This window comes from Durio zibethinus, chromosome 6 (genome assembly GCF_047325235.1).
Source record: "Durio zibethinus cultivar Kanyao isolate XHJ-2024 chromosome 6, ASM4732523v1, whole genome shotgun sequence".
Classification (NCBI taxonomy): Eukaryota; Viridiplantae; Streptophyta; class Magnoliopsida; order Malvales; family Malvaceae; genus Durio; species Durio zibethinus.
Genome location: NC_143167.1, coordinates 31511339 through 31518841, shown reverse-complemented (window position 1 = coordinate 31518841; position 7503 = coordinate 31511339). Strand labels below are relative to the sequence as shown.

At 31.8% G+C, this 7503-nt stretch overlaps 1 long non-coding RNA gene across 1 annotated transcript; it reads right to left on the bottom strand.

Moving 5' to 3' along the window:
• Positions 1 to 4084: 4084 nt before the first annotated feature.
• LOC149518576 (uncharacterized) lies at positions 4085 to 7503 on the bottom strand. The gene is made up of 3 exons (XR_016343357.1): positions 6534 to 7503; positions 6052 to 6447; positions 4085 to 4131 (listed from the first exon to the last, which is right to left on the bottom strand). It is a non-coding gene; the product is annotated as an uncharacterized LOC149518576 (long non-coding RNA).

Below are 7503 nucleotides of genomic sequence, written 5' to 3'. Positions count from 1 at the left end.
GGAGGCCAAAACTTCTTGGTTGAACACAAAGCACCGATAAAATGGATCTCAAAATTATACTATTACTCTTATCAACTGTTAATTGATCTTTACGAACATAAGTAGTGCCACATCTTATATTTCTTGAAAAAAAATTCCTTTCTCTTTATTTTTCACTATTTTCAAATAGCTTCTAATTCTGACATGTCATTTTGACTGAGATCTACATACACTGACTATAATAGCATCGATATATGACCATCTACTAAATAGTTTTTTTTTTAGTATTTTTTTATTGGCTCTTAACCTCTAAGTAGTTTTTACACACTAATGATACCACTATAGGCTTCATGAGAGTTTTTCTTGCTGAAGATTGGCCCAAAATAATACATTCCTAAGAAATGTGATACCTATATGATACATGCAGCAAAATTAAAGGTAACAAAAGAATTAAACAAGTCAATATAATAAATAAATAAGTAAATAAATAAACAAACAAGTATAGTATATGACAAAACAGAATATACATAGTGTCCTAGTTTTAGATAATTTTCTCGAGAAATATAGCATGGCTCTATCCTAAGGTTGGGCCTTATATTTCACGATATGTCGGGTTAGGATTTATATGTATTTTTTTTTTGTAAAACATTTTATATGAGAAAGTAAACGATGGTATTATCAAGTAGCAAATAAAAATTAAAGACAGAGAAATGCAAAACGAGTGCCAACAATAACACGATAACGTATATATGCTAATTGATGTTATGCAAAGTGATGAAATGCAATTCAAAAATGGATTCTTAAATATAATGAGGCCATATTGACTCTCCAACATCTAAACAAAACTTAGGTATGACTATTTATATTTAAGATCTCATGTTATTATTATACTTTTTATTTATTAGTTATCATCTCATAGTTAAAGCGAATTAAAGGCTCGCTTGAAAAACTTAATGAAATAAAATTTTTTAAATACCCCATCATCTAGGCGACATTCGAGAATAAATTACTTCACTTGAGATTTTCGCACGTATTCTTAAAGTTTCAAAATAGTTTTGAACATAGGTATGGGTTGAGGTTTTAAAGTTTGGTGACTTTTAGGTGATGATTCTGGATTGAGTACCAAATATGAGGTTTTAGGTTTTAAATTTTAAAATTTAGAGTTTTAGGTTTTGGATTTTAGGGTTTTGAAATTTCGGGGGTTTGGAGGTTTATGATATTGGGTTTAGGGTTTTAAAGGTTTAAAAGTTTTTAATTTTTTAAGTTTTAGAATTTTAGGGTTTTAATTTAAGGGTTCAAGGTTTTAGGGTTTTTAGTTTTTAGGATTTAGAGGGTTTAAGGTTTTGATTTCAGGGTTTAGAAGGTTTAGGGTTATAGGGTTTCAATTTTAGGATTTGAGGTTTTAGTTTTAGGGTTTAGGGTTTTGATTTTAAGGTTTGGGTTTGGGGTTTTGATTTTAAGGTTTAGAGGGTTTAAGGTTTTAGGGTTTTAATTTTAGGATTTGAGGTTTTATTTTTAAGGTTTGGGGTTTAGGATTTTGATTTTAAGGTTTGGGTTTAGGTTTTGATTTTAGAGTTTTAGGATTTTAATTTTAAGCTTTTGAAGGGTTTAATTTTAAGGTTTTGAGTGTTTAAGGTTTCGATTTTAGGGTTTTGAGGGTTTAGGATTTTGATTTTATGGTTTGTAGGGTTTAGGGTTTCAATTTTATGGTTTGGAATGTTGATTTTAGGGTTTGAAGGATTTAGGATTTCGATTTTAGGATTTGAAGGGTTTTAGAGTTTAAAAAAAAATACGAACATCTCTAATAATCTCTAACATTTAGATGAATTTTTGAAGTAAGTTTGGTTCTTATAGTTTTTTAAAATTAATTTAATATTTTTCGTTTATTTTTATTTTATAACAATCTATTATTAATAATATTATTAATTTATTTATTGATTTTTCAATAATTTTCCAACATCTATGAGAAATTATCATTATTTAACATACGATTATATTCTTCAACATCTAGGTAAAAAAAATTTTCTTATACTTTTATAATCATTTTATATATTTTTTATTATTTTTTATTTAACATTTGGATTATTATTCTTTTAAAAAATATTAAAAAGAATCAAAAGTTTTGAAATCATTATTATTATTATAAAACAACAAATATTTATTCTAATAAATTCTAAAAGTTTTTAAACATGCATAAATAACAATAATAAAGCTAAAAATGATATAAATAATATATTAAAAATAAAAATAAAAAAATATCTAAACCGAACCGGTCAATGATCGAGTTAACGTCGATTCGATTGGATAAGTAGGGGTTCGATGAGCAATTCCATTGAACCGGCTAAAGGCTAGTTGAAGCAGGTTACTGGGTCAAGTTGTGTGGATTTCAGGTCCGGTCACAGACACGTGTGAATCCTCTCATTTTAAAACAGTGTCGTTTTGTTTTTTCGTTTATTATATAAAAGACCTCTTTTTTTTAACCCATTTCCTTTTTCTCTTAAAAAAAAATTCCTTTTTTCTCTCAACTTTTGCCAGCCAGAAACCCAAAAAACGACTGTGCACTATCGATCGTCGTTCGCTGCCAGTGGTCACTGGTAATCGAAAAATGTCAAACTTTTCCCAAAAACTCCTTTCATTCCTCTAAGCCCAAATTCATCTTTCTTTTTACAGGAAACAACCTTGATCAACGTAGATCGAGATTTAAAGTTTCGATGTTCTTTATATATATATATAAAGCCAAAATTGATATTTTTTTTTTGTTTTTACAGGTAGCTCGACATTGATGGTTCCTTGCCTAATCGACGAAGATTGTGTGTTTTTTTGGGCTTTTTTTTTTATGGTTAACGATTTGGAAGGGGATTAGGCTAGAGGGTGTGTTTGTAGGAAAAGGATGGGGTTTGGTTCGGTTTGGGGGTTGAGAGGGTATGGCGGGTGCTAACAGGCTGAGAATAAGGTTGTAGGGAGGTCAAGCCGTGGGTTTTTGGAGCTGGGTCTTTGAAGGTTAAGGTGTGTGAGTGTTGGTATGTGTATGGTTGAAGGTATGCATCCGAAAGCCTTGGAAAGAGAAGAAACTGGGTGCTTTATGGGGCTAGGCGCCTAGGATGGTAAGTGGAGTAGGTGCCTGACAAGGTATGGGTGCCATGGCAGAGTAAGGTCGGTGGCTCTAAGTAGTTCGAACAGGTGAGGTGCAGGGGCTCTGAGTATGAGTTCCCTGGGCTTCATGAGGCATAGTGCTGGCAGGGTATGGTCGGAGACTAGCTTAGAGTCTGATGGGGTTCGAAATGATGGTGACAGGGGCAAGTGAACAGGCTAGTGCCATGCACAGCACCATGCCTATCCCTATCCTAACTCTCTCTTTTTTTTTTAAATAAACTTTTTTTAAAAAAATTAATTTTAATTTTTTAATATTATATTTAATTATTAATTTTAACAAAATTTAAAAATAAAATTTCATTTGATAGATCCAAATAAAATTCGGTATCTACAAAAAGTACTAACAACAAATAACCAAATGAAAAAACAATTCAATGACAATGATATTTGTCATTAATATTTGAATGATGATAAATTTTTAGTGGAAAAAAAAAGAGGGCCAATTTGGTTCGAGGAAACAATCAACGTTTTCAAATACACATCTGCCCAAATGATTCATGTAACCCTTGAGGATGTCGAATGAAGTGATAAAGATGGGCTGGATTTGAGCAGGGGAATGGTTCACTCCCAAGAATCTTGAAATTCACTGATTAGAAGGCTATACTTTAAAGTTTTAAAATAAACCACCAAATTATTAAAACAAAAAGTTCATGTTACCGCATCTAAAGAAGAACCATATTTAAAGAAGAATCATGGATGTAACCAGGGAAACCCATATTTCACAAGTGGTGAAGATCTAAAACTGCCCATTTGGATAACGTATTATTCATACATTTTTAACTAAAGGCTTTCTTAACCATTAAGTATGACAGCTACTTAAAAGTTTGCTAGGACTCAAAACTAGCAACAAGGGCCACAAATGTCAGAAAGGGAATGCGGTCAAACCTGATGGCAAAGCAGCACCATCACATAAATTTGGCTGGTTCAAGTAATGGCCCAAGTGAAATAGCACCTTCAATCCATCCCACACCTCAAGGTTGTTTCAAGATGAGCAGCACACTAGAACATAAAAATTAGGACAGTGAGCAAGATAGAAGTGCGATGAAAGTAAAAGACGTCCTTCGATTATGCACGTCAATAAACAATTTATTCAAAGCAACAGAGTTAATTTAAACCCTTCTTATCCACTAATTGTAAGTATCAACAAGTAATCAAAAGACAAAACTGAATGAAATTGCTCAGAACTGGCAATCCTAACCACTCCTAGAGATGACAAAGAATCGGGATGAATTTTTCTTGACCTTATCCCTTAATGTTCACCTTTGATTTCAATATCAAAATATTATTTTTATTATCCAACTCGATTTATATATTCATAAACTTCAATTGATTTTAATAATTTTAATTTAATATGATATTCATCAAATATTATTTTTTAAATATAAATTACAACTTAATTATACATAAATATAATATTTTTATTAAGTTAATATCTTATATTAAAGTATTATAAATAATTTTAATATAAAACTAAAAGAGTAATACATTTTTTTTAACTATTGATTTAATATATTCAATAGATGAAATTAAATTATTTTTTTTATTTTTTATTTATCTCTCTCATCACTTACATCTATTGAAATCAATGTTTAAAAAAATGTGTAAAATTTTTTTAATTTTATACTACATAAGTTGATCCTTTTTTTTTATTTTAAAAAAATGTGTAAAATTTTTTTAATTTTATACTACATAAGTTGATCCTTTTTTTATTATTATTATAATACATATAAATATAAAATTAAATAAATATTTTTTATACATATATAAGATGAGTTAGAATGGTATAACTTAAAATCCACTCTAACTCAAACTTAATTTTTTTTAAAAAATTTAACATAATCTCTTATTTTTAAAAAAAATCAATCTTATTGAATTGAGATAAATCGAAATTTATTAAATATAAATTATTTTATCACCGCTAAGTAATGTGGCATGAAAGACCCTTGGGGCATTTGAGTCCGTTGCAACAAAGTTTGCCTTTCTCTTCGGCTTTTCCATCAGTAAATTTATGATTTCATCAAAATCATCTGACAAATGTATAGATCTCTACAAATCTTTTCTTACTCTTTCTAACGGTATCCTTATATACTCATCACCATTAACTATCAGAACTTCAGCATATTTTGCCTTCAATTCAACCTTCAAGATCTACAAGAGGACTAGAGAACAAGAGGACAAGAGGACAAACTGACAAAGCTAGTTATTTCAACAGTTGAATTGAATCAAAATACAGAGAAGGCAACAAAAAATCAAATCAAAGCATTAATTAGAAATGTATGGACTGTAATGTTTAGGGACGTAAAGAAAGATGCAAAAGTGGTGTAAAGTGCTCCTTGTAGTCAAAAGTAGTGAGCGGTCACTTGGTCAACACTTCTGAACAATAGTTGTGCATTTATGGCATGGAACTAATATCTGTAGAAAGGAACAAATACCATTCCCACAGAAGGTAACAGCTAACCTAGCTGGTGACGTGGTTGTACTAGTAACCTATTTAAGAGGACGGTAAGGTTAACCCCTGAGTAAGTGTGCACACATGTAGTCCAACCCCAAAAAATTCACAAGGAAAGTTGAATAGATTTCTTTAGATGCTAAAACAACAGAAAAGAACAATTTTCCAGACCAGCAAACCAAGGAAAACAACTGAAGCAGAAAAGTAAATGTATCTTTCCAGTCCTGCTAAGCTGATGACAGCCCTAGAGTATCCTAAAGTGAATTCAGCAAGCAGTTTCCAAGAAATTTAAAAGATATCACCCAGCAAATCGATGACACCAAATGGTGGAAAGCAAGGCTCAAACCAGTTAGAATGCTTAATAGGAGCTTTGAAGCCATGTCATCTAAGATAGCAGATAATAAGATAAACAGGGTGTGCAAGACATTCAATGATCATGCTAAATACTTGTATAAATAACATAACAAAACCTGACTTCTATCCCACCAGGGCTGCAAAGGACAGCCATTAAAGAACCACACTCAGCAACTTCCACCCTGCAGCAGTACCAGAACAACAAACAAAAATTACGTTGCAAATGATATGCTCTTGTTCTCTGCAGATCACCTGTTATATGCTTGAACGTAAAGCTTAAGACAACTTATAGATGCTACTTTATCATAAATACAATTAAAGAAAGTTACATCAGTGGGCTCAACAGCACTCTTGTTTTTTCAAGCGTCTATTGCACAACGACGCTCCTTCCAAAACACCTCTTCCGGATGATGACATGAGAAAAATTGAAGGCTTCTTGTTGCACAATTCCACCCAAGCAGCACACTCAACCAAATAACCAATCCTCTTCTATGAGATGTATTTCCCTTAACCTGTAATCAAAGACATTGGTAATCAGAAAATCTCCCACAAATTAAAAATCTTTTAGAACACGACTTGAAAACTCTTCATTACAAACATGCAATTCATTTCCATCAATATTTGCTGTAACTGTAATCCAAAGTCAAGAACAAGGGCATCTCCCACTGATCTAAGATTTGAACACAGCTTCCTCCATTCATTTGATAGCCAAGAAATGACTGCAAAGCGCCCCATGTCCTTCCAACAATCAGTTTGACACGCAAAGGAACTGGGAACAAAGAAGAACAAAAAAAGACCTCCAAATATCATAAAGTTATAAAAATACGTGAGCACTCAACTAGAAAAGAGACAGCAGTTTCCCTGCTCATTTGCAGCAGCCATGTAGCTTCCTTTATCACAGAAGGATCAACTTCCACTACTAATTCATCATGCACCCGGAAAATGGTAACCTGGATTTTCAGTCAAGTACATTTCAAAACATAAATTTTAAGATAAAATTAGAAGAAAAACTTAGCTGCAATCACAAGCAAACATGACTGCAAATTTCCAGATTTAATTAATTCATCAATTATTTTCCTCAAAACACCAAGTCGTAGGAAGAACTTCATTGAAGAAAACATAATAAGGGGAAAAAGAATGAAAGGCAATAATTCCTAAAAGAAATCTGCAGAAGGATTCTGCAGCGGCCCTTAACCATGTGAAACTTAGTTGAAATTGCAGAGCCAGAGTCTACCCTATCTTCAACAATCACTGATTACATTTTTATCATTGCTATTTTTATTGTGTCAGCAGCATATCCCTGTAGAAAAGAGACTATCAGCAAAAGGAGGCAATGATTGTATACCACCTAAACGCAAACCCCACCTCAAACTTGCAAAGAAAAAGAATTCTTATACCAGACAAATAGAATTCACAGCTTGCCTTTGAACTTTTGATTTTTCTTTACTCTTTCCTAGTTTTATTTTGGACAAGAAGCGCTTTCTTGCCTTGAGGGTTTCTACATATCCGTATTACAAGCACATATAGAAAGAAAAAAAATCAATTGGTGTAGTCGCTTGCTAAGTGTA